The following is a 27,979-nucleotide window of genomic DNA, read 5'->3' on the forward strand; positions in this document are numbered from 1 at the left end:
TGATGGTTTCCAAACGTGGAAAGGAAAAGAGAAAGACCTTTTTCAGAGAGGCTGGAGGTAGCTCCACTACAGACAAAGCTTGAGCTGTCCCTACACAGCCAGCACAGCTCCTTCAATTATGTGGAACTGTGGTCCAAGGAAGTGGGCACCTTCTGGCAGCACCTACCCCTCAAGCTGGACCTGTGCAGAAAAAGGGATCACCAGCTCCAGATAACCTGTATTTACCCTGAGCCCAAAAGTTTCTTGCCAGCTTTGGTGAAGGAACTCAGCTCTGGGGAAAGGGATTGACACTGCAAGGAAATAAAGGAGATTTATGAAGTCACTCCCTCTGCAGGGAGATGCAGTTGGTTGGGAGCAGTGTGGAACATATTGTACTTTAGCTCTGGCATCTCTAAGACCATTCTGCCCATTTGGTCTCACCTCCCTCATAATACAGACTGCAGACTCTCCCTATGGGAATCACGAATCAGAATCTTGACTTTTAGCTAATTTAGTGTATTTTCTAGGAACACATCCAGACTTGATTTAAAGCTGTCAGATGATGGGGAATTTAGGTAAGTTGTTCCAGGAGCTAAAAATGACGATGGTTATGTGTGTATGCTCATTTTTAGGTTGAATTTTGAGATATCCAGCTTTCAGCTACTGTATTTCTTCATGGATTTGATCTCTTCTGTTGGGGGAAATACAACCCTATCCCAAATATAAGTTGTAAATATATAGCACAGGGTACTAATGCTGCTTGTAGTAATTCTACTCATGAGGAAAATTTACTCCACTTTGAAAGTGAAATGGGCCTCCTTGTACTTACTGAGCCAGGAGAGCTGATGCATCCTTTACCTCACCGTGCAACAGCTTCCCCAGGTAGCCTTTAATCTGCAAGATGAAAGAGCCTTCTAATAGTGTATCAGGAAATTTACCTGCACAGTGTGATTAAGTCTCAAGTAAATTTCTGTTTGCTAAGTTAAACAGAATAAACCTCTTTTCCCCTCCCTCCCCTTTTATGGCTGGTGCAGAAGCTATGGGATGTTCCAAATGCCAGAAAACCCTGATTATCTTCTGTCGAAAAGGAATTTAGTTCTTTCTTTCTTAAGTCAGAAATTGCTAAAGATGTACATTTTGAGATATGCTGCAGACAGGGATTATTATTTTTTTCGACACTACATAAAACGAGGAGACATGAACAGAATGTCTATTAGAACACATATAATATGAAAGCATAAAAATCTTCTTGTTGTTAAAGACTTTTATAAGATGCTGTAGGATCGCAGGCTATTTACTCTGACATCTCTGCAAAAGTTGCTGAAGCTGCCAACATTAAAAAAGAACCTTAGCAAAAATAGTGTCTTTAGGGATTTCTCCAATGGTAGTTCTTTATTTATGACTCCATTTAAAAAATTTAACTCAGCTCATTTGTTTACTTATGATGGGATTGGCTTCCCCCCACCCCACATGCCTTTGTAGGGGAGCAAAGGAGTGCCAAGAGCTAGCCCTATAGCAAGCAGCCTCTTGGGATGAGTTACTGCTCTCTCCCCAGCATTTTTCCCATTATGCCCAGGGCAGGGAGAGAGTCACAGCCTGGCATGTAGGAAGCTAAGAGGAAATGAATTCCTCAGGCTCATCTGAGGAGCTCATACCCAGCCCTTGTGACAAGTGAGACAGCGTTCAGTGCTGCTGGATGGCTGCAAGGTCAACTTCCAGCGCTGGAGGTGGTGGGGGGAGTCCAGAGAAAATTTCTACAAGGGAAAAAGACATTATAATCTGCATCCACAGCAGCCAGCTAACCCTGACCCTAATAGCACCCCCATCACGCCCAGAATTAACACCCACTTTTCACCCCACCGTGGATGCAAATTCCTACCACAGACAGAAAGAGAGGGATGTACCCACTCCTTGCCCCCAGCCAGGAAAACCTCAGGTAATTTGGGGGGAAACAGAGCCAAAATTTCAGTAGGAAGGCAAAAACTAGTACAGGACAGGGAACGACAGAGATGTGATCAGTCAGAAGGCAGCAGATCACCAAAATCTGCACCCACTCGGATTTCCGCAATAGCTCGTCAGCATGGCATGAGCTGACTGCCATCATCGTTCTGTGCTTGAAACATCCAGAGATGCTCAAGCAGAGACACCCCAAAGCCTGCTGTTAAAATTTCCTATACCTTAAATACCCTTGCAGTTTGCAGTAGTAAATGAGTGCACATTTTTTACATTAAAGATGGAATGAAAAGGTTTTGAACGCGCTGGATTTCTGCCTGGCTGCGGGACTGGATTGTGTTAGAGAAACTTCACAGAGCTTTAAAAGGGATTGTGTAAGGGCAGCCATGCCCCACTGAAAAATAAATGTCTCTCTGGCCTGAGTTTTGTTTCCCCATTGTCTCCCTTCAGCAGCCCAGTAATCCCAGTGCTTTGCTGCTTTGCTTTGTGCTATTCAGAAGGAAACCCCTTACACAATGAGACCCCTTTGGCCCAGGCAGGACATCAGGGGTGTTGAGCTGTGAAGAGCTCTGTCTGTTGTAAGCCCGGTCAGAACCAGCACGGGGTGTTTTTGTCCCCAAAATTTTATTGAAACAGGGAGGAGAAAAAAGGAAGGAAAGGGGGGAAAAAAAAGAAAAGAATGTAGTGGCCAGAAGAGTATGTGCAGACCTCTGAAGTCTCGATAATAGTAGGAATGTTCCATTTCCAAGTGCCACTTGCAAGTGCAGCCATATGGATGAGCAGGGGAAGCTGGAAATCCCAGTGCTCACTTCCACAGATGCCTCCCAGGCTTGCAAAACCCCTGGCCCCAGGGAGCAGAGGATGCTGAGCCCCGCCTGAGCCTCCCACAGCCCTGGACACGCCGTCAGGGACAGCATCAGCACACAATGCCCTTTTTCCATCCGTCCTCTTTGAGGATGTGTTTTGTGTTTTTGCCACGCAAGGGCTGAATGTGAAGCTTGAATGTCTCCTTAGAGCAGTGATGATTTACCATGTTGGAATAAGTCTGTAAAGTGGCTTTTACAGAGCAGCAGGCCTCCAGCCAAGGGGTGGGGTTTTTTTGTACATACTTCTGAATGGCAGAAATTGGCATTCATCTCTCCAGGCAGGTTTCTGAAATGTATACTGTCCTTTAAATGATTCCTTAATATTTAATATCATGGTAGGATGAAGTCTGATTTTATGGTTAAAAATGTCAATTTTCACAGCTGATTGAACTTGTTTAAATGGCAAGCAGTTTACTTGTATCGAAAACCATATAAACAAATCAACTTATTTACTGACATTAAAAGAAGAGGGTACTTTATACTCCAAAGCCTTTCAGTTTTTGAAACTGAAAATGAGCTCAGATGACTAAGTTCATTTTGCAGTTTCCCCTCCAATGGCAGATTGATTGTAGTTTATAAAACAAGCCCATGTATCTGGCAGCAAAAGGAATTGTTTAAGATGCTAAGCCACCCTTTCAAAAGTCCTCCGTAATTAATTATCAGCTGCTTGCAAGTCCATTCTGTTTTTCCTTTTGTTTGTATTACTTTAATGGTGACTATAACATACATATAATGAGAAAAGCTGTGTCTTATAAACATACAAATAAATCTTAAGACTTTAAGCAGGATTAGGCAAGCTAAAAAAAACCAAAACCCACCCTGAAATCCAGATGCGTGGAATCACAGAAATCAGCTTTGTTAATGCATTCCTAACTCTGAAGCCAATTAAAGCATTCATGGACATGAAGGAACCAGAGTTCATGCTGGCACAGATTTCCTCTGCCTCTTCATAAAAATAACTGGAAGATCCAGTCTGATGTCTGTGCTATTAAAAAATAGAAAAGAAAAAAATAAAGGTATTTTACTTTGCTTCAAGGGAAGCAGGGAATATAAAGAGATCTGGATGAGACTAGCAAGTCTCCTGCCTCATTAATTGGTCTTAGGATTTTACGAAAATTTCTGGTGGATGGAGGAGTTTGAAATCTATCCATTAGAGGGCAATGCACTATCCATAGTGATGTCCTGGAGACAGAGCAGCAGCAGGAGCTTCAGCAGGGGGCAAAGAGAAGGGCAGAAGTGATAGTCAAAGAGAAAATCCAAGAATGAGGGCTTGTGTGGTGCCTGGAAGATGTGCTGGATAACGTGAGCCAAAAGTATTTGCAGATGAACAGAGGGTAACGTGGAGCACCAGACTCCTGACAACATCTGGCTGATGTGACTGACATGTTTGTCCTCAAAGGAAGGGAGCCCAAGAGGGGTGCTCTCAGGACAGTTGTCATCAGCAGCTGGGTGACCCTCATGCAGAATCCACAGGCAATGACCATTGGGAACTCAGGGTTTAACTGAGAACTGAGATCAGTCTTTAACGTCTAAAAGGCATTAAAATTTTGAGCTTGCAAGGCGAACCACCATCAGCCTCTGAAAGCTGAAAAAAGTGAAAAAAAAGATCGTCTCTACCAAAGTGTTCCCAGGGACATGATGTTTTTAAGGAGCCTGTTTGCCTTCCAGCTCCTGCCCTCAGGGCAACTACTGAATTTGCTGTCTGAGAGAACCACTAAGGCTCCCCTTGAGGACATCGAATCCCCATCACCTTCCCACAGTGCTGATGGATCTGCTTCTTTGGAGACTTTCCTGGGAGCAGCTCCAAGGCGAGGAAACCAATCCAAGCTGCAATGCCTGGACATGCCCCCATCACCCATCCCAGGCTAGACACAGGTCCACAGCCTGGCTCAAACCCCTTCCAGGAGAAATCAGTGCTATCACCTCCCTCCCTGGCTGGAGCCTGCAGGGCTGCTCTCAGCAGGCAGCTGGGATGTGGCCTCCTTTTCTTTTCAGAAGAAGAGGGTTTGCCCATGTGGATGCCAGCATGGCCGTGCCACTTGGCAGGGAGATGGAGGATGGATGGCAGCCTGCTGTGGTCCAGGCACAGCTTGGAAGCACTGGCTGGGAGCTAAGGAGCAGCACTGTGATTCTTGCTCACCAACCACCTTTTTATTGCACAGAGCTCTGAATGATGGGGCAGAAATTGTTCAGTGAAGAGAGAGAGGAGAAGGCACTGGGATATCACTGAGACGGCTGCTTTCAAGAGAAGAGTAATTTGTCTAATATACAATCTGTCACCCTCCATTCCTGCTGGAAAAGTGAGGAGCTGCTGGAGACTAACCACACATATGGTGACATTGCTCCATCATTAGCTTGGGTAGGAGACAAATCTCCCCGCATGGCTTTGGCATGCTGCACTGCAAACACTTATCTCTTGGGCTCGTGTTAAAGACTGGCCAAGATGGACCCTTCTTTCCACCTGCTTTCCCTCACAGGCTGTGTTGTCACCACACAGCCTCCATCAGGAAATAAATGTTTCTCCAAACTCCAAGCAACTTGTCCCTGGAAAAGATAAGTGGTCACACTGGAGAGCTGTATGCTGTGTATTTGATGAAGCAAAACCCAGTATATATAAGTACATATAAAACAGCAATTTTGGCTCCCAGTGTAACTCCTCCCTGAATCAAAAAACACCTCTGGAAGTGGCATTTTCTGTGATATTTTAGAGTGCACAGAGATCGCCTTCTGGGTGCTTGTGGATATTTCCTCTGGTTCTTCCTTCATTGCAGTGTTTTCCTAACAAATGTCTTCAAATGGAGCTCTTTCCACTTACTGGGATTTCCTCAGGCTTCATTTTGAAGGACCAAGGAGGGTGAGGAGTATTTATTACACTAATAATAATAATTAAATAACTACTAATTCAATTACCATGTCTAATAATGATGGTAACTGCCTGCAAATTGTTCTTTCAGGACTCTCCCTACAGCAACAGGAATTTTATGGTGGCTCTCCCAAAGACGCCTGAGGACTATTGCATAAATATTAATTGGGAACAGGGAGGTCTGGGTCTTCCTGACAGCTCTGAAATACTCAAACCCCACTGGACAGAGGCTCATGCAGAGCAGTTTTGAAGTGGTGTGACTCTAATATCAGCAGAGTTATTTCAGATTTACACCACGGCAGCCGAGAGCAGAGTCAGGCTCTGATCATTTAGCAGAGCCTATAAAGCTGCGATGCATCCACCTGACTTTCCGTGTCAATATTTATTATTTCCAGCCCTTCTCACTTTCCTCTGGCATTCAGATGTACGGCCAGGCTCCGCTAAATATTTTATTTATGTTGTGTGTGGCTGGAACAATTTTGTGCTGGGTGAGGGATGGCGGTGAGTTTGAACACATGCTGTCTACAAGGGCCTTCTGTGCCCTGGCTCTGCTCCCCTCAGCAGCTGCAGCCAGCCCCAGGTGTGCACAAACACCTCACACAGTGCCCTGGTCCTGCTCATCTGCCAAAGACAGCAGCAGAGCTTTAAAAGGGCTGTGGGATGCAGACCCCAAAAGAGAAACCCCCCCAAAAGGAGATGTTTCAGGAGAATTAGCTGGTTCCTATCTCCTTTTGCAACCAGCAGATTTTGATTCTGACTACAGGAAGGTGCAAGGGCACAAAACCACTTTGGATGCAAAATAAACTTCAGGACTAAATGAATGATGTTTTCTTGGAAAAAAGGACTGGGCACAATGAAATAAAATAACCTAATCTTTCCATGCCACCAGTCTTCTTGCTCCTTTCCCAAGCCACAGGACAGCAGGCTGCCTTGCTGTTTGCTGAGGAAAACCAGCTCTCAGGTCATTATTCTGATGCACAAACACGCTGCCAGGTCTATGGAGCTGGCTCAGCTGCCTGGATTGTGGATGAAATTTTATTCCAATAACACTGAGGCGAGTTTCTCTTTATGCTAATCCCCCGTGCTTCAGGGTGTCACGGTGCAGGGGAAGCACAAAATCATGCTTTATGAGTATGATCAGTCTGCAGACTCAGTATCACTTCCCTCCCAATCCTACCTGCCACAGTCAGCCAGAGATCATAAATACACCCCTAATGCCACGATTAGCATACGCTCTTGAAAGAAAATTGTGCTTGTAGCAAGAGTCCCCGAGGGCCAGTATCAACAGAGAGACATTACAGAGAGAAACTGGAGATCAGGGCTGAGCTTTCAAGTCCGTGCTCCCTCGCTAAGCAATGGTGTCTGCAGAGATTATTCCTGCTTTTATCAGGAACAGACATTGCAAAAGGACTGCACGTGGTGACTCTGCTTTGACTTATGGTTAGACCATCTTTTTGGTGGGGCAATAATCAATGCCAGGCTTTCAGCTCTGTGATTCTCTAAATCTGGCTGAATAATTATAAAAACCCCAAACCAACCACTCTATTATTTAGCTTAATATTCTTGCTCTTTTCCATCAGTTTTGTAAGCCGCTCCTGGCAAAGGGAACCCACTCTCTGGCCAGCTCTGACGAGATGGATTGACAGGGTCCCTGCACAAAGCAAGAAGCACAGATGAAGGAGAGGAGAAAGCAAAGGTGAGGAACAAGACCTGGTGTTTAATTTGGGTGTTTGCCATCTCGAAGAGACGAGATGTTGCACACCATTTTGCACACCATTTTTTCTAGGAGTAGAGTTAGGCACCTGCTTAGGGGCTTGCAGCTGGGGTACAGTGCAGTGCAAACCCTCCCCAGCAGCCTTGGAGGAGTGTGGGTTTGTCTGCTGCCTGCTCTAACAAGCCTTTGATCTTCCTGAGACTTCTAATGGGATCCAATTTCAACAGTAATCATAAATAAGTGAAAAATATAAAATAGGTAACAAAAGCCACATAAATGTGTTGCCACTTGAAGGTTTAAATTCCTCCCTTACTCAGCCTGGTGTGCCAAAATAAACAGAAACAGCAGACCTGCTGAGGAGGAATAGTGACATTTTGTGGTGCCTGATTTGTGATGCAATGGGGATTCTGGGGGGCAGTGGGGACAAATTTTCACTTTATATTCTGCTCAAATGAGACAAAGATTACAGTTAGGAGTCAAGTACTATCAAATTATTTATTGAATTCTGTTGGGGTGGAGAGGGTATTTGCTCTTTTTTCCAGAAAAAAATATTGATTTTAAGGATGGCTTTGATATCAATTAGGCTCAAGATGAGAGACAGGCAGTCACTTTGTATAGGGAATTTAATTAAAAGCTCTGTACTTAGTCAGAAGAGTGTTCTAAGGATAAAATTGTTTTCCCCCTTTCGGTCAATTTTCTGTTATGTTTGTATAATGCAATTAAAGAAGGACTCATGCCAAGCAATACTCATGCCTGGTATAAAACTGTCCATACATAATGACTGACTTCTTGGACTTCCAATCCACAATAGATTAACGAGTGTTGGCTGCATTTAGATGTGGTTATCTTTTGTTTTATTGCTACAAAAACACATTCTTACAGGTGCATATCTCTTATAAGGCCCTACAAGGACTGCTTAGGCACAAGCAATGAAATTATGAGAAGGGTGGAATTCTACAAAACTCTTTTCTTTTGAAAAATTAGAACTAAAAACTGACTTGATCTGAAACTGTTGAAGTTCACAGATAGTTACTCATGAGGGGCCCATCTCAGAGCTTGTAACTAAGATTTATCTTTAATATAAAACAAGGGCACATAAATGGGCAGATTTTTTGGCAAAGAGCTATAAGGGGCACAAATCTTTGTTGGCCTGGAGCTGAATCACTAACACTGGGTACATGAAGGTCTTGCACAGAGCTGGTCTCCAGCCCAAGGCTTCCCATCACTTCAGTGGGTTTTGGAGCACCTCTTGTCTTGTCTTCCCTGTAAAGGAGCTCAGGAGGGATCCCAGCAATCAACTGGCAAAAGGCTGAACCAGAGCTGGCCTTGGAGGATCCTGAAGAGTGGAAGTGCTGCAGTCCTGTGAGTTCTCTGCAGACTCTTCTTGGCACTCTGAATATGAACAAGGGGATTGTGCCCTTCACTTACACATGGAAGTTTGGGGCTATGGGTATAGAATCACAGATTCCTAGAATTGTTTGGGTTGGAAGGAATCTTAAAGATCACCCATTTCCAACTCCTGCCGTGGGCAGGGACACCTTCCACTATCCTAGGTTGCTCCAAGCCCCTTCCAGCTTGGCCTTGAACATTTCCAGGAATGAGATATCCACATCTTCTCTGGAAAACCTGTTCCAGCATCACACCACCCTCACAGGGAAGAATTTCTTCCTGATATCTAAACTAAACCTACTCTCTTTTAGTTTATAGTCATTCCTCCATGTTCCATCACTCCTTGTCCCCAGTCTCTCTCCAGCTCTCTTGGAGCCCCTTCAAGCACTGGAAGGGACTCTAAGGTTTCCTGGAGCCTTTTCCAGGATGCACAATCCCAATTTGTTCAGCCTAACTCTATAGGAGAGGTGAATATCCAGCCCTCTGATAATCTTTGTGGACTCCTCTGGGTTAATTCCAACAGGTCCATGTCTTTCTCATGTTGAGAAAGCTGAACACAGCACTGCAGGCATGATCTCACAAGAGTGGAGCAGAGGAGAAGAATCACCTCTCTTGACCTTCTTTTGAGGATACAGTTGGATTTCTGGGCTGCAAGCACACATTGCCTTGATTCTGAATTTATATTTTATATATGTATGTGTATATATATCTATGTATACATAGATATATTATATATATAAATATACAGGATTCTGATTCCATATCTATATATATGATTCTGAATTCATTTTGAATATAGCCAGTTTCCTTTTTGCATATGATATTCTTTTCTTAAAAACTATTTCTAGCTCCTCTATTTTAACTCCTTACTAGAGATGCAACAACTAACACTTAAGCCTGGACAAGGGGGAAAGGGTGTCCAAAGCCCTTCTGACTTTCTGGGAAAATCACAGTCAACTTCCTTTTGTTTGTTGGAGGACACACAACAACTCCAGGCTGTTTCTGTTGCAGGATAAGGCAAGACACTCAGGAAAACTCAGCCCTGCTCTGAGTGTGCTCCCAGTGAAGCTGGTGGGAGACCCTTAATCTCAGCAGAGTCAGAGCAACACTGCAGGATAACTGAGAATCCCAGCAGTAACTTTAGAGGGAAAATGCAAAGCCAAACATTCACAGGAAAGAAGCCAAAAGAAACTGGCATTGTGGAGGATGATTCCTGTCTTGTATACTGCAGTGATGGGTACTAGGGAAAATAAACACATCAGACAGATATGTAAACAGAGAGGAGAATCACAGACAGGCACAGGAACACACAGGGCTGATGCCAAACCTGCTGAAGTCAATGAGAACCCAAGGATGGATGTACCAGAGAACTCCAGAACAGGTTCAGGTAGCACAAGGGATAAGGGAAAAGACCCTGCCCATTGGAGTGCCTGCTCGGACGACTCAAGCAGACACTGAGCTCTGAGAACAATGCACAAACATCTCCTTTATCTGCTCCTGCTCTGCCTTAGCACATGCAGTCCTCACACATCCTCCTGGAGAGCAGAAAGCCCACACGAGCCTCCTGCAGCACTGGAACCCTCCCCACATGGCTTGCAGCATCCTCTGCACACCCTCCGTGCTGGGGAGGGTTTCTCTCAGATGGAGTTTATTACAAAGCTGGCGGATATTTGCTCTGATGCAATTATCGTTTTACAGCAAGAGGCTGCAAATCACTCGGGAGCCTGGCTCCCCAGTGGTGCCTGGGATTTTGGGGGCAGATAGGCAACAAAACACCTTGGGGGATGCTCATATCTCTTGTCTTACACTCTGTCTCTGTCAGGAATTTTCAGCCTGTGCTGCACCAACCCCATTCCCTCGCTGCTATGGCAGTAACAAGTTTCAGGACCCTTTGCACCCGTCACAGAACGTATGGAGGCTGTGACCCCACAGGAGGCCCCATGTTCCAAGTGATTTCTCACTTGAATGCCATATGGATATGTCAGCACATGCAGCCTTTTTTTTTCCTCTTCCCCTCCAGTTTCCATCTGCTAAGAGGGAGCTGGACTGTAGGGCTCTGCAAGTAGTAGATGAAAATGTTAAAAAACTGAAAAAAAACCCCCACAGTGTCGTTCAGGGGACTTAAAAATAATGTTGTTTGTTGGATCTGATTTTTCTGTTGTACACAAGGAAAATGTCTTTCCTTCTCTCCTTGTACCTGTTCAGCAAATCCTTCAGTCTAGCAGAAGCAGTTGCCTCAGGGACGCTTCCAGACAGACACAATTCCTTTGATTTTAGTGGGGCCCTTCCAAACTTGGCCCTTTTGAGAGCTGAAATATGGCTGGTTCACTGGCTTCCACTGATTTCCTTGGAACCAAAAGCTAGCCTGTTGTTCTGGCTACACAGAACAACACCAACATCTCAATTATTAATATTCTGATATTTCTTTTGGGTCCTATAATCATTATTTGCACTCACTTGATTAATTTCACAAAAAAACGTGGACATCTTGGCATCAGACTTCTCATGCTTTCCCATCATAACATGGATCCTGCAGCAAGCTTAAGCCATGGATTGATGACCCACCACTTCTGGCTTTGAGGTCAAAGCTCTGGATCTAAACAACCATGTGGCATAGAGAATTGGTTTTGTAGGGGCTTATAAGTTGTTCAGAACTATTCAGAGATTCACCCCATGTGAGGAATTGGCCCGTTGTTGGTCTTCCCACAATTATCTCGTCCCATTCCTGCAAGTTCATGGAAGGTATGTGGTTGCCCAGACTCAGGCCTGCAGATGTGTCTGTTCTGGCCTTGCAGAGACCTGACATTAGAGATCATGGAAGCGTGATTTTTGAATTTGCAGCAGCAGAGTTTCCCTTCACAAGATGTCCTCCCAGCATGTTAAGTTTCAAATATTTTGTAGAAAGAGAGATGTGGGAGCAGGGGCAGCACCTGGAGGCATTTGCAGCTGAGTGCACTTAACCAACTCTAGAAATGAAGGAAAGATGAGCAGATTTCTAATGACAGGCAATATGCTGGGTGATAAAAGTGTGAGATGATCCACTGCCACCCAGACTGCACTAAAGAAAGATGCCCATTATTCTCCAGAAAGAAGAGACTCATTCACCCAGTCATCATATGCAGGTAAAACAGCAAAGGAGATTGCACAAGACAAGACAGAGCAGCACAGGAGCCCTCCCCTTGTGGAATAAATTTCAGCAATACAAATGGAGCATTGTGTACACATTTCAATGCATTTTAGCTGTGCCCTATAATCAGAGATATGGCTAAAAGGGAAAACCTCTCACTACCAGCAGTCTTGGGAGCTAGAGATTCCCCACGATGGTCATTGAGTGTTATGGCCTGGGACTAACTGGTGGAAAGGATCAGCAACAGCCTCACCTGCCACTGGGACCTGCCCTACCCTTCCCACTCCTCACTGCTGAGCTCAGCTTTAGCCCTGCTGCATGGAAATGCTCCCCTACACAGCCAGTCCCCATCCTGCTGATGGGAGAACACATCCTTTACCCTATTTACTTCCTCCACACACGCAGCTCCACACAACTCACCCTCTCAATGTGGGACATCCCACAATGGGGGATGGAGCTGCTGACACACAGGTGCTTGCAGTGCCCAGGCTGCACCTCCACATCCATTCCCCCAGCACTCAGACCATTTCTGCTCCCTGAGCCTCTAGCAGCAAGAACAGTTACCCCCCTTGGAATAACTGGGAAACCAACACTGAAAAGAAAGCCCTGTCATGCTGTTTCAAAAAGCACATTTCTGCCAGGCTCACATGCCAGCCTGTGTATTGTGTTCCCTCTTTCTGCTATCCAGTAAGGAATCCTGCAGAGACAATGATGGTCCCTGTGTCTTCGAGTAGAGCAGCTCCTGCTGGCAGCAGTGCTGCATCCAGCATCCAGCAGAGCATCCTTCCTGAGCCCTGTACCCACCACCCATGGAGGCTCAGCCCCCCAGCTCTGCTGCCACCCCCCTCGGGGTCACACCAGCTCCTCACCCCCACACCAGGCTCTGTGCTCCTCATATGGCTGCACAATTCCTCTGTCCTCCAAGCCTGCAAGGATCGTGTTGGGAAACAGCAGCAGCCCTATCCAAGCCCACGCAAGTCAGTGGGAGTTCTCCCATTAAATCAGGTCCCCAAGGCATATGCCTCAATGGCCAATAACCTTTTAAATGAATTACTTTCCTGTGCTGGTTTCAGGAGCCCAGCTAGTACAGTTATTTCAAAAGACACTGCTACAGGCATGATCTTAACATTTAATTACATAACATTTTAATAAGTGCTCGAGAGCATTTGAATATGTCTCCCACCCTTTCTGATTCTGCCAGGTTTGTTTCTCCTAAAAAAAATTTGAGCAAACAGTGCAAACCAGGGTCTAGTTCTTTCCAGCTACTAAGATCTCCTTAAATTTCCCCGATGAGTACAGACTCTCTGCAATAGACAGATCTTCATTCATTTTGGGAAGAAACTGGGACGGAGAGAGTGGGGGAGAAGAAAAGACAGAGAGGGAAAAAAAGGAGGCTTATGTTTCAAAGATCACTACAGGCCAAATATTCTCAGGCACCCCAGCTTTTACAGAGAAATCCTTAACAGTATAAAAATGGAAACACTTCAAAGATAAAATAAATAATTTAATAATAGTCTGCTTCTCCAAAGGGTTTTGAACAAGTTTTAGATTTGCCAGTGAATGTTTCCCTTAGGCTGTAGGCCAGTGGAAGAAAAAAAGACACAGTGTGCCTCTTCTTTCGTAAAATGTACTTTGTGTTATTTTATTTCTTGATAAGATTCAGAAACAATTCTTTCCCCTCTTACCCTGCCTTCAGAGAATTTTTTTTTAAAGAAAAGCCAAGGATTATAAAGATGCAAATGATCTGTTACATACAACACATACTAAAATAATTGTTGAAATAGATCCAAACCCATCCAGATTGCATATTTTCCTTTCTGATTGCCTCACAATCACTCACTATGAAGAACATCAGATTCTTTAGCCAGGTGTGTTTAAAGGGAAGCCAGTTGAAGACCCCAAGAGCCTTTTGTGTAATTAAGAGTGTATTTATAAGCAAGACTCTGCAGTATTTACAGGCTTGTAAGAAAAATGCACAAGAGTAAACTGTGGTATTAGTGGTTATAAAATACTTCATAGGTCAAAGAGGCTGCTATTCAAGCAAAAAAAAGCATTTATTTGGCAATCCCATGAACAGTAGGACTGAGCTGCATGAATGTCCTCTTTGGACACTACACTGCTTGGACTCTACATTCTACATTGTTTCATCTCAGTTTAAACACCATTTCTTGCAATTATTTACAAGGTAAAAAAGATGAGAGGCTGCCTTGGTTTTTGTGGCTGGATGTTGTGTTTCTCCTGTCTCCACTGGTAAGTGTAGCCTTGAGGAATCCCAGAACCCTGTGTCAAAGAATGGAGCAAGGCAGATTGCCCTCAGTAGAGTAGCATCAGGTTGGGGAACACTTGAAATATCTGAAAATACAGAAGTCTCTGGAACCTTGTGGTGTGCTGGAGCACTGAAGGAATTGGCCAAATGTCACTCTCTATTATTTTTGGAAGGTCATGGCAACTGGGACAGGTTCCTGAGCACTGGAAGAAAGCAAATGTCACCAAGGTCTTCAATATAGCCCAGTCAGCCCTGCCTTGATCCTTGGGATGATGATGGAGCAAATCTTCATGGAAGCCTTTTCCAAACACTTTAAGAACAAGAAGGTAGTGGATAAATACCTAATGAACCAGATTCTTCTCAGTGCTGGTGAGGGACAGGACAAGAGGCATTGGGCATGCATCGAAACACACACAACTCCATTAAAATTAAATAAAAACTTTTTTACCTTGAGGATGGTAAAGCAATGAAACAGGCTGCCAGAGACTGTGGGCAGAGATATTAAACCTCAGCTGGAACAGGTCCTGGGAGCCTGCCCCAGTGTCCCTGTGCTGGGTGGGGGTACCCTGTCCCCACCCTTTGCAGAGCACATCCCCACCTCACTGAATGCAGGGAACTCTCTCTCACTAGAAGTGGGCCAGCTGCTTCTGTGGTTTTGGGCATTACAGGCTGTGGTGCAGACTCCAACAATGAAAATAATAAAACCAGTCCTTTCCAATGATTTCACCACCTCTTCATTTTGTTCTGTGGTTTTCCCATATTATCTGAGCACAGATGCCTGTGATTTCTTTTCCTGATCCTTTACTCTCTCTGTATTAACCTCTTCGTACCCAATAGTTTTCCTTTACCAAGGTGTGTTTAGACATGTATGGGAAGTATAAATCTTAAGCCACATTAATATACATATACCCAAATTCAAGGGTGATAGAGAGGTCCATACTTAGACCAAAAGAGAGGAGAGCTGAGGAAGGGACGTGATGAATGATGAACAAAAGGTAAAATATCTCTCTTGCACCATAACCTTTTCTTCACTTTTCCATGGGCTGCAGCCTTACATTCAGCATTATGCAGGTTGCCTTTGAACAAGGTTTTTGTAAATGGGATGCTGACACAGGGCAGGAGGCTCTTCCTGCAGATATCCAGTCCCTCTGTGCTGGAGGTGACAGAGCAGGGGACTCACAGGCTTGGTAATGGCAGATTTGGGAAGGCAGAGCTTGTATTATGGCAAAAGTAAATGACAGTGCTGGTCTAAGAATTTGGGTAAGGCTTGACCCTCTTGAACTAGCACAAATCAAGGATTATTCTGTTGCCATCCAGTGAGTTATGTGGCTGTAAAACTGGTACAAGTGGAGAAACAAGCTCTTCATCTTCCTGACACTGTGTCAGTAAAAAACATTTTGACTTATTTTGTCTGTGCCACCCTGATATTTACCACCATAACTGCTTCCCCTGACTTTTTTTTATTACTGGTTCACTTTAAGGTGTTCTATATAGATACACAATATTACCTTTAATGTGCAAGATCATCCTTTGGTCAACACATCATTCACCAGCAAGATGACATTTGGGTAAAATGGGGAATTTTCACTTCTCCCTTTCCTGTCTCCTGCTTCCTACCAAGCATAGGATATACAGGGGATAACATACTGGACCTGATCCTTATCCTTGTTGCAGCCTTGGCATTGATCTGGATGTACATTGGATGTAGTAGAACAGAACTGAGCTTGCTGTCTGTCTCTTTTTCATGCATACACATCACGATTCACGATTTTGTTCTGACTTCAAAGCAAGTGCAGGATGTAGATTAATATGCTCTACCTCAAAGGAAGTTGTCACCAGGCACACAAAGTGCTTCTTCTTTTATGATAACTCATAATTTATCAAAGAAAATCAAATCAATTTGTTGGTAAAAGAAACATGTTTTTCATGAATTTAGACCACGATGAAGGTTTCAATGACAAAGCAAGAGAAGGCTGAATTAATCAGACTTGGCATCTAACACTTAGTGGGGAAGAGCACAAAGCTCAACTGGAACATTTATTCTCCTGGGAACTCAGTTCCCAGATGGCAGCTTTGTCCCCTGGTGTCACTCGCCCTCTCCTCCCATCTCCCTGCTGCTCTTTGCCCTCTGAAGATCAATAACTGCACGGGGTGGGTGTAAAACTCGAATACATCCTGGTGCAAATAACTGCTGGGGGTTCAGGTCACTGGAGATGGAGCCAGGAGCTGATCTGTGCAGAACAGTTGATGTCCCTGTGCTTCCAGGGTGGTGTCCCTTGCCACAGGCACAAAAATGCAGGCCAATTTCATAACATACCCAGAAGTTGTCCCTCAAAGCTGGGCAGAGTTTTTCTCTCACTTCCCTGCTTTTCAGAGTTAAGGTTTCCATTAGTGACCTCTCTATTTAGTTCTATTTAGAATCGAGGAACTTTCCACAAACACAAAACAAACAAAAAAGCTGGAAGAAGAATAGGACAGATGACGCCATGAAATGAAAGGAAGAGCAGAGAAGCATCCTACAGCTTAAATGGAAAGGTGAGAGCTAAAATAGTCACGTCTAGTACACATCCAATCCCGGGGCTGGATCCCAAGGGACATTGTGTGCAGACAGACAATACAAAGATTGTTATGAACAAGGATTACTTCACCACCTCCTGCAGCCACTTCAGAAGAGAGTTAAAGGTAAGACTTGAAAAGTGCCTGGAAAAACTGTAGCACGTCTGAGGGCAAAAAGTGTTATATTTATAAATCAACAGAACTGAAAGTGCTGGAGCTGGAAGAAAGATACTGAGCCTCAGTCCCAGGGCAGGCTCAGGTAGAGCTTAGCTATTCCTAATATTTTTTAACCTGCTTTTTTTTTAACCTCTAAATTCTCGAGCAATGAAGATGTTGCACCTTCCCCAGGACAGATCCAAACAGGAGGCAGCAGGGAGCAGACCCACCTGTTTTGTTCCAGAAGAAGGGTTTAGCTGTGCACAGGAAAGCTGGGCTGGGCTACCTGTCCCCAGGGCCCCAGACCACTTCATTTACCAGCACAGGTATAGCCCTCTTCTAACAAAGCCTTCTTATATTTGCAAGCAACCTCCTCACCTTTTTAGCAACATTTTTTTTGTAGTTCTAATGGATCTCTTCTCTGGCTTGGAGGACCAGAGCTGCACACTGCACAAAAGATGTGGTCACACCTTTAGTTCAGCATGCAATTTTTGGAAAGGTTTCATTTTTCTGTTGAGACCCCCTGATAAGTAGTTGGCAACACTGGGCGGTATTGGAGTCTTGATAAGCTTAAATTTAATAAATGCACACATTCTTGGGATCTCAATAATTGAAAGAGTCTGGTTACAGCAATCTAAGAGAAGAAAGGATGATTTTCCCTGCTGGCATGGTTTTATGTAATTGTATTATTACTTGTTCCTTTTTGAAACTAAGTCAAATGAAATGTGCCCTCTCATGATGCATTTTTAACATGCTGATATAATTCCTTAAGTACAATATTCATGGCACCAAAATGCTCTTCAGTATTAATTACTGTGACAGTGACATAGACTTTTTTTGTCAAATGCCTTTGCAGCTTAGCTGGTCAAGGCTCCTTTTCATTATTCATACTCTGCTCTCTCCACAGTAACTCCTGCTAAGCTTGTGATGCAGCCTGAACTTAGCAGATGGGCCAGGTTACATCATGGAAGAGCAGAAATACAAAACTCTGAAGCTCCAAAGTCTGCTCTGGAGACAGACACGATGTAAGATCCTTGTCAGGGTGAGCATAAACCACATCCTCTCAAATTTGTTCTTATTAATAAGAAGTAACAAGACCAGCTGTAATTTATATGTCCTGGTTGGTCATGCTTTTCTTTGTACAAGCAGCCAACATATGCTTTCAGTCTAACATCACCTAGTTCAAAGAAAACAATAAAAAAGGACAAATGTCAAAGGACCATGAGCATCAGCTCAGCAAGTGTGTCTTGTCTGTAGCACGCAGTGGCTGTGCCAAGGTTTTAGTGACAGCCTCTTGCCACATAGGCAGTGATCTGGAGCTGCAGAGGAGTGGTGTGTGGAAGACAAGATGCTGTAATTTCAGCCAGAGCCTGGAGCAGTTTCTCTCCCCTTCCATGATGATAATCACTACTGTGCAGATCTTAAACTTTAGGCAGCCAAGGCCAAGATCAGTTTTGTGCCAAGATCAGTTTTGTTTGTTTTTAAATGGGAGTTCAAGTCTCCTCACTATTTTCCTTCTGCAAGACCAAGCATGCTGATTGTCTTTCACTTGTCTGGGCTTGGGACTCCAGCCATTCACTTTTTGGTTCTCCAGTGCAAGTTTCTAGTCTGTGATTATTTGTGGCAAGTCTTCCTTCAAAAACGTTCACATTTACACATAGTAATAATGTTTGTATGCTTCCACCTCCTCTCTGGGCTTCATTTCAATGCTCAAATGTTGCTTAAAGCAACAAACAACATGCAGATATGCTAAAAAAAAAATCTTGGGTATTTTGTTCTCCCCCTTTCCTTGTGCTGGTGTTGATTTTCCTTGTGAAAATATTCGCCTCCTGATTTTGTCTTTCAACATGTTTAGCAGTGTCTTCCAAATTGCCCTGTGTGAAGGTGAAAGGCATAATCTCTGTTTTATTAAAGCTCAGATCTCTCAGAGGGGTCTCTTTCCCTCAGCTGAACTAGTTGATGCTTTCAGAGGCAGGCAGAACCCTGGGGCATAGCAACAATGAGAGAAATTTCAGCATTGATGTATCTAAGAAGTAAGTAAACAAAGCAGTGCCCAAATAACATATGAAAACTCCATTTTATTGGGTTTATCTTTGGCTGGACCACTGCAAAGCACTGCTAACTCTACAGTGTAAATGCCAGGCAGTTCAGGAATAGTTCCCAAGCATTTCCAGTGATGCCAGGGCCATCAATGTGAACATAGTTTTAGAAAAAAATCTGGGTGTTGCACATGCCCACCATGTCAGGTTCAGAAGTTTCACAGAACTAATCCTGAGTGTAGTCAGTCATGCCAAAATGCTTTCCAGACAGAGATGAAGAATCAGGAGAAAAATTTTAAATAAAAGCTATAGCATGCTAATCTACTGCTCTTCAATCTCCACCTACTGTGGCATACATCCACTTTAATTTTTTTGTTCCTAAAATGCTTCTAAGTTATGAAAAGCTCCTCTCAACTGCACAATCTGTTTTTGTTTAATAAATACTAAAAAAAAAAAAAAAAGCAAACTAGAGTAAAAATATCGACTTTGCTTGCAGCAGTGACCCTTACACACTTCTTACACCCCAGTTCCTTATACCCCTTTGTGCCATCCACCTTCTCCTCAAGCAGACAGAGTAAGGAAGCACGTCTGTGACTCAGAGCATAAAAGTCAAAACCACCAAACAGCTTTTAAGCAGTGCACTCCTTTTTCCAATCTCAAATGCAAGAAGGTCATTTGCAGTCCTCAGGGCTCTGAGATTATTTATGAAGCAGCAGCCACTACACTCATTGTACCTCGTGCTCTCAATGGGACTCATCGTTCAGAGCTGTTGAGCAGTTGGGAACAATTACAGAGGATAAACTGAATGAAATATGTGATGCTGTGAATGTGTCAAGATTTCAACCAGTGGAATTTACATACATGAATAAATATCGGATACTCTTTCGTAATGACACTCCTGCATAGCCTCTGTACTGAGCATCCTGCAATGCAAAAATAATTGCTACCTTTATTATCAGTTACCAGCCCTAACAGCAAGCAAGAAGCAGCTTCAAATCTGTGAGACAAAGGGGGAATTAGGAGATGTATCTCCATTAGCTTGTGCAAATAGTAAAAGCTCCCTCTCAGCCTCTTTTTTCAGCAGGGAGAGTAAGTGGACTGTAGTTTTCTCTTTGCCTAAATTTAGACTATGACAAACAGAAACATAAGCATGTTGTGGATTAAGACAAATTCCCCCAAGATGTTGTTGTAGAAGTATTAGGACCAAAAAAAGAGGAATTCTAAAAGTCAACTGAGCAAAGCTGTTATTCGCAGGAGAGATCTCCAGACACACAGTGATTTCATAATCCTGGCTGGGGCCTCAATGTTCAGGGAGGCTCACTTCCACCATGACTCAAGCCCCAAATAACTCTTTTGCTCAGCCAAGCACTTCCTTGGCTTGCTGAACCTGGCTAGAGCATCCATCGGGTACAAACACAACATCTGAACGGGAATCACCCAGACACGTACCAGGAAAGGCACCCAAACTTTCCCCAAAATCCACCTGGTTTGCAAGATGGAAAGCTTTGTGGGGTCTCAGAAGCTCATAGCTTTTCAAAGGGTAGAATTTTGCCTACAGCTCCTCGTCCAAACTGAAGTGGCAATGGGTTGTTTTTCATTTCAGGTTTGGTCACTAATTTCCCTGACTCCTCATCACAAAGAGGGAAAGACATGTATAACACAATATGAATGTGTTCAATGTCCCAGGCCAGAGTGCTTCCCAGTAGTGTAAATTTAGCAATAAGGGGAACAAGAGTGGCATGTAGAAGAAAAGGACAAAAATGAATCAGATTTTATGATAAAGATCACATGGTCCCAATTCAGGGCAGTGTTGCTGTCCAGGGTAAGCTGGAGAACATTCCTGCTATAAAAGCAGCCAGTCAGTAGTGGCCAAGAAAGGATTTAAGCAAAATGCCCAGTGGGCTGAAAATGGCTTGAAATCAGTTTCTAAAAGAGGTGTGGCCCTAGAAAAGGCAGAGAAATGCATTTGCTGTTTCTGAGCTCTTGGATAGCTCTTGACCATTTTGGACGGAAATTTAACCCAAGTGTAAAGTTAAACACTTATCTTTGAGTTCTCCTAAATGCAGAGCTGTGGGTTTGGTCCAAGGCTCTGCCATGTGTCTCCTGCACAAAGAACTCCAAGTTCATCCATCCAACTGGAGATTCAGGGTGCTCTGGCAGAAGTGGTTCTGCTCTTATCCCATCCCATCCCATCCCATCCCATCCCATCCCATCCCATCCCATCCCATCCCATCCCATCCCATCCCATCCCATCCCATCCCATCCCTCCCTGCTCTTTCACCTACTGCAGATTCTTCAGTGCAAGGTTTGTTTCCTAAGATGAGCCTTAGCTCTTCCAGGAGCTCTTTGCCCACGAGCCTTTCCCATTCCTGAGGTCTGGAAGGCAAGATGGGTGGATGGAAACATTTGTTCATTCTTGTTTTTCCTTCCCTTTCACATCCCAGTGTCAGTCATAGGGCTCTGAAAGCCACATCATGCTCTCTTAGTCATCTCTTGCTAACTCATAAATTCATCAATTGCTATTGTTTGGTCCTGCTATTAAATGCAATTAATTGCAGGAGTTGATGAAGCAACGCAGTTGGGTTCCCCTCCCCATGACTGTGTTGGTGTGTACAGACCTCTCAGGAGCAACCAGCACCAGCACCAACCTCTGCCAAGGTGGTTCTGCCCTGGCAGCAGCTCTTGTGGAGGCAATAAATGGAAGGATTGCAGGTTTTTCAGCCACAGGTTGGAGTTTACTGCAAAACTCCCCCCAAAAGCTGACATGACATCTCCTGGCCTGTGAACTGCAAGGTGAAAAACACCCATGTTGCTGCCTTGTCCATCAGATTTAGGTTTAAACATGGAAGTATTGGTTTATCTTACCCTCTATTTCAAGAGGACATCCTCATCAAACCTCTAAACAACAATTTTCCTATGAGCCACACTACCTCTCTGGTGAAAAAAAAAGTAATTTTTGTCCTTTTTCTTCCCCAAATGAGCGTGGAGGTTAAGGAAATTTCTCTTCCACTGGTAGCTATAATGTAGCTACATATATTTAATGTATACATATAATACATTATTTGTACATATAATGTAGATACATATATTTTATAGATGCATACATTACTTTGCTGTGCAACCTTCAGCTTCAGCAGGATGGGCTTGACCTGATTTTTGTGCCAGAGTTACACGATGGATCAGTGAGAAGTGATGAGGGTCAGGACAGTTTTAAATCCCCCCCACTCTGACAAAATCAGGATCATCAGGAAAAGCACTTATTTGACTCCTGGGCTGGGAATACATACAGGTCCAAGGTAATTATTCAGGTTTCTAAAGGACTTCCTAGCAACATATGGGTCTGGAGATTTCTTTCCATTTTAATGAATGTTTGGTTGGGTAGAATCCAAAGGCAGTTTAGAGAGTGAAATTCCTACTTGCCACAAGCTATTGGCATTTTCGTGTCCTGTTTATATGTCAGCTGGATACTCAGAAGTATTGTTTAGGTTTTGAGGGAGAGGTGTGCTGTTTTAGAAGCACAATTTTCACAGGGGAGTGCTCTATGATTTCTGAAAATCACCTCTCTAAGGTGTTTTAATGTGCATACACACAAATAATGACATCAACCGCACTGAAATCACTGTATTTGTAAATCTTGGCCAAGTCTGAGCCTAGTAAATATTTTAATGCTCTTTTCTTTTCCTTGTTTCTTTTTTTTTCTCCCTTCTGTATTCTGACACATGCAACCACCATCTATGCTAGACTATAGAGACGAAAAACTTTATGGGCCACACACAGGATCTTTCACTCCTAACATTTTCTTTCATCCCAGTCTGGTCCAAAACAGGCTTGGAACACATTTGCATGATGGTGTCTCACCCTGCCTGGAATCTATTCTGTCACCATTCTGGCAACAAGCAGAGTTGTCAATCTGGCACTTTATCCCAGCCTGGGATACACTTAAAAATGTATAAACAACAGCAAGATAGAGAAACTTCCTTCAGCATTTATTTACCAGATAGATAGGATAGGAGATGCCCTGTTCATTTCAGTGAGCAATATGCATTTTATGACCTTCTCATGATGGTTTTATGTCTATTATGATCAGTTTGCCATTTTTATCAAATACAGAAAAGCTAATGTAAAGAACTAACATTCAAATAACATTTAAAACTGAGATAAAGTGACAAAGCTCTGCTGGGCTGACGTTATGACTGGCATTTTGTCCTTTGTTGGGAGTGGCAAAAGGATAGAAATGCAATGAAAAGAAAAAGAAAATAATTTTCAACCTTCCACTTAATTATGGGAGACTGTCAATTAGTGTCACAATTCGTCATTTTAAGAGTTGGCCCCTAAAGCTGCAACAAGAGATCCTCTCTGAGCATCACTGTGCTGCTGTCGACAACCCCCACGTGCTACTTGGTGTCTGCATGGAAAATTTGGGTCCAGAGGCTCCCTGGGTGGATGAAATGTTTATTTAGTCATAGCACTGTCTTACTCTGCAGCTCTGTAGAGTGGAATAAGTTCACCTCAGTTTGAAACTTCATTTTTATCCCTGGCTTCTTGGGCAAGTGGCTACTCCTGCCTTGAAAATGGGGGTGAGGATCCCTGGCTAAGAAACAGTGAAATAATAATGACACTAGAGATATTGATAACTCTGGAAAAAGTGATATTGATCCATGCATTTTTCCCTCCTCCCCTGCATTCATAATTGAACAGTTATGAAATAAAGTGTTCTTTCCCCCTTCTGTACTTGGAACATGGTGATTTATCAACATAGACAGTCTGAGGCCCAGCAGATAAAATGCAAAGCGTGAACTGAAGTAAATAACTGAAGTTCACAGCATGAACTAAATCACGTTTTATTACCTTTAATATTTCAATTGCTTCTTAGCATGAGAAGCAGAGACCAGGATGCATTCAGGAGCTCTAAACCTCCCTCTCCTTTGCATGGCTTTAGCCATTCTCCTCCTTCTCCTGGGGAGCCATCCTTCTCCCTGCAGAAAAGCAGGGATCTAAATTCACCATCCCCAAGAACCAGCTCTGGGATATGGCAATTTCAGGATTCCTCACAGAGCACCTCATTAGGGAATCCAAGTGGGAAATTTGATCTCCTTGGGTTGCTTCTGTAACAGAGGGAGTCAGGACTCCCCAACAAGGCATTCTGATCTCACACACTCCAAATTTTTCCCCAGTGGGTGCATTTTTCTCTCTGGCATTTATGGAGAGCATCTAAGGCACTTCAGCCATCCCACCAACAAACACACATGCTTAGAAAGATCAAAAATCATATTTTCTCCTGCCATTCTCCCAGTAGTTTATTAACTAATATCAGCTGTGATTTCCATTTTGCATCTGGCTGACCCTGAAGGTTCTCTTGGTGTTTAAATACATTCTTTCCTCTCCAGCAGACCATCTCTAATGTGTTCAATCTTCTTCAATAAATCAGTGTCTCCTGCATGGGTCAATTCAGACTCAAGTCTGCAGCTGCATGCAGGCTGGATGGCAGCAGAACTTCTCACCTGGCTCTTCCATAGAACCTCCAGAGACGTGAAACACATGGGAATTAAAAGCACACTGGATGAAAAACTGTGGCCTGTAGCTCATTAGCAGAGACCATGACTAAATTACTTGCTGCAGGAATTTAAGCACTGAGCAGTTTGCTCACTTTCTACTCATTCTCACTTCTTCACTTTCATGTTCTACCACCATCAAGTCAATTATTCGATCCACAGATAAATAACCACAGGAAATGTTTATTAAACTGATTTTCACATTTCAGCACCTGAAAGAATCACTGCATTAAACTTTGATACATGATTGCTGAACATTTTAAACACTTCTACTCCAAAAGTTTCCATTTTTCATATTTAGGAATTGGTTCAATTCTAATTCCTTGAAAAGACTACTTTGGGCAGACCAATTACTTAAAATTACTTTTGCACCAACAGGAAAAAAGGGAAGAAGGGGCTATAGCACAATATATTTGAGAAAATTCTCTGTCTCACAAACCAACAACTGCAAACTTTAATTCAACTGCTCTGTCAGAAAGCTTTACAATGTCACACACAAGTTTATTGGCAATGTCTACTGAATGAATATGAGCATGATTCTTTTAAAAGGGTTTCCTGGAAAATGCCACCTTTGGTTGATATTTTGCTTTTCCAGGAATTCTGAGAGTTTACACAAAAGATGCAGTGGAGCTATACACACAGAGAAGTGAATGTGTTATTTTCAAACCACTTTGCTGCTACTTTCTCACCATTTTATGCTTTTTACTCAGCCATTCCGATCATCTTTTCATTATCAGACAAATCCTTAAGAATTTCCTCTGGCGACTTATCCACTGCAACAAGAGAATGTTTTCCTAGAGCAAGGATGAATCAACATTAGGTAAAAGCTTCAGGATTTTACTGAGGCTTTAAAAGGCTGGAAAGTACTGAGCTAAAGCACATGTGTCTTTTGAGCCTCATTCTCCTTTCACCTACCACCCTTAATGCAGTCACCCTCATTTTACATCCACTGCTCCAAGAAGAAAAGCTTGTAGGGGTGCCAAGTGTTTGTAAATCCAGCTGAAGTCATTAGACTGAAGGATATCAGCAATTCTGAAACTCAGGTTGTGTCTTCCTTCCTTTTGCTTCCCTGATTGTTGTAGAGGAGATCTTCACACTTGTAACAGCTGCTGCCTTATGCACTTCTCCCAGCACACAGACTGAGACCTGGGCACTGCTGCCATCCTGAGCCAGGTGTCCCTACAGCCAGTGCGATTGTCTGGGGTGTCCTCTCACCCATGAACCCTTTGTTTTCATGGGCTTGGACAGCTCATCAACAAAAGCTGGGTCAAAGCTCTCCGGAGTCATCTGCCAAAAGCAGGTTCCATGTAGGCTGGTGCCTGTGTCTCAGGGAGGATCAAAGAAGAAGCCCTGGAGCTGCTGGAATTGCAGCAAGGACTGGGGAGAGATGGGTTTCTCCATCCTCTCCTGCCCACTGAATTGCCAGCAACAAATGAATTCTTCCCTTAGAGGGTTTCTTTCCACTCACACCAGTGGCACATTTTTCCCTTCCCAAAATCACTCATTATCCCAATCCTAATGTATCTTTTCTTCCCCAGCTTACCTTCCTCTAAGGAGAAAATTATTTCAGTGATTAACAGATTTCCCAAGCAGGGGTATAGCTGAAAATCAGCATAGAGGCTGAAAAATTGCATTATGCATAAGGCATTATGATATTTTAACAGGGCTCAGTATCACTTTGCTTCCAGTCTCCCAGAGATCCAGCTATTCTTCTGCACTGGGAGCACCAGTAAATATTTGATCTGTTCAATCTGCAGTCAGCCAACTAAACAAGGACTGACTGTTCCACCAGTCTCCTTATTCTCTTATCCCATGCTGTTTGGAGGGAATCTTAAGTCAACAGACTCTGTCTCTCCCTCACTCCTTCCCTCCTTCTCTCTCAGATAATGCATCTCAGCCCTGATTTCACTGTTGAGCTTCATGCCATGGTGGAAAATGCCAGCCACAGATGTTGCCGACACTTCATTACATTGCACGAGCGTAACAAATTCCTCACCAAAAATTTCCAGCGTTGCTTTATAACTTATCCCAGCATGTAGGAGAGGAGCTAAAGCTGGGGGATGGGAGCTAAGGAGTTCTCAGGCACACCAACATCCCCGTGCACAGACCCCTTGAGCTGTTCCTTAGCATGGAGAGGCGTTTATACCCTAAAGCTGTGGTAGGAGTGGTAATAATTCCCCACAATACAAATTCCACACAGTACAAATTTAGCAATTCATTCTCCTTTGAGTGGTCAAAAGAAGCTTAGCAACCGTAAGATTTTATAATTAAAGAGCTGGAATAAGGCTTGAGAGTGGTAGGCTGATTTCTGTTCTTCAAACTTGCATATTCTTGAGAAACACTTCACTTCCCCAGACAATGCTGGCTGATATAACTCGTGATTTTGAATGTTCCTCTTGACATACACAGCTTTTCAGAGCTTGCTAAGCACCTGGAAAGTTAAATCCCTGCCTGACATCTGCAGGCATCCATTAGGGTAAAAATGAAGACGTTCAAAGCATCTGGCCATTGGAAATGCCACGCCAGCACCACAGCAGCACTGCCCAGCAAGGGATAAAATGTGCCATTGAATTAGGACCAGCAAAACATCCAGGCTCCATATGTACCCATAAATAAAATCATATCCAATCATATCCATAGGCCAGTTTCATGTCCTGGGCTGGCCTGCAGTGACCCACATGGCTGCCCTGTTCCTGGGGTGTTTTTTGGGTCATGCTCTCTGTCCTGTCCCTGTCAGGGGTTTGTGCACCTGGCCATGAGCAGGAAGTAGTTTGGACACAGCCACTGAGGCTGGAAGGAGAAAAGGATTTAGCAATACGGGTATAAAGTGTGTCAGTGCTCCTGGCCTGAGGTGAGGGAGCAGTCCCTTCTTGTCACCAGCTTCAGCCACAGCCACCATCCACGGGTTTGGGCATGGGCTTCTGGAGCTCAGGGAGTCCCACTGGGCATCCAGGGGTGCTGGATCAGGATGTACTCTTTGGAACGCTCCAAAGCATGGCCAAGCAAGAGGTGGTGTGGTCAGAATGGTCAATAAAGAGGTGTTGAGGTCAGAAAATTAAGCCCCAAATTAATATAGAAATAAATGAACAAAACCTCTGTTAGATACTTTCTATCAGGAGACAAAAATTTTAAAAGCTGGGTGATGTTACACGTACAGACAGCTAGTACATTCTTTTGCTGTCAGTTCTCTCCAGCAATCAATATTATGAAATGTTATGATTATTATCAAATATAATTATGTTAATTTTGAAGCTGTTATGAGCCCCATCTACTGCCGTCATTACACTTTGAATAAATGATCCGAGTTTAAAAAAAAAATAACAAAAAAAAATGTTTAAGACAAAACTTCCTGCCTAGCTGTTAACCAGCAAGGAAGATTTAGGTAGGCAGACGGATCCGCTCCTTGTGGTGTTCAGCTTGATAAATCATGGCTTTCCTCCAAATAGAGGCAGAGTTCAGTATTTCACACCATGACAGGTTCTTTCTGTACTTTGTGGATAAGGTTGCTTGGATCAGAAC

Source organism: Sturnus vulgaris, chromosome 1, assembly GCF_052056855.1.
Source record: "Sturnus vulgaris isolate bStuVul1 chromosome 1, bStuVul1.hap1, whole genome shotgun sequence".
NCBI lineage: Eukaryota > Metazoa > Chordata > Aves > Passeriformes > Sturnidae > Sturnus > Sturnus vulgaris.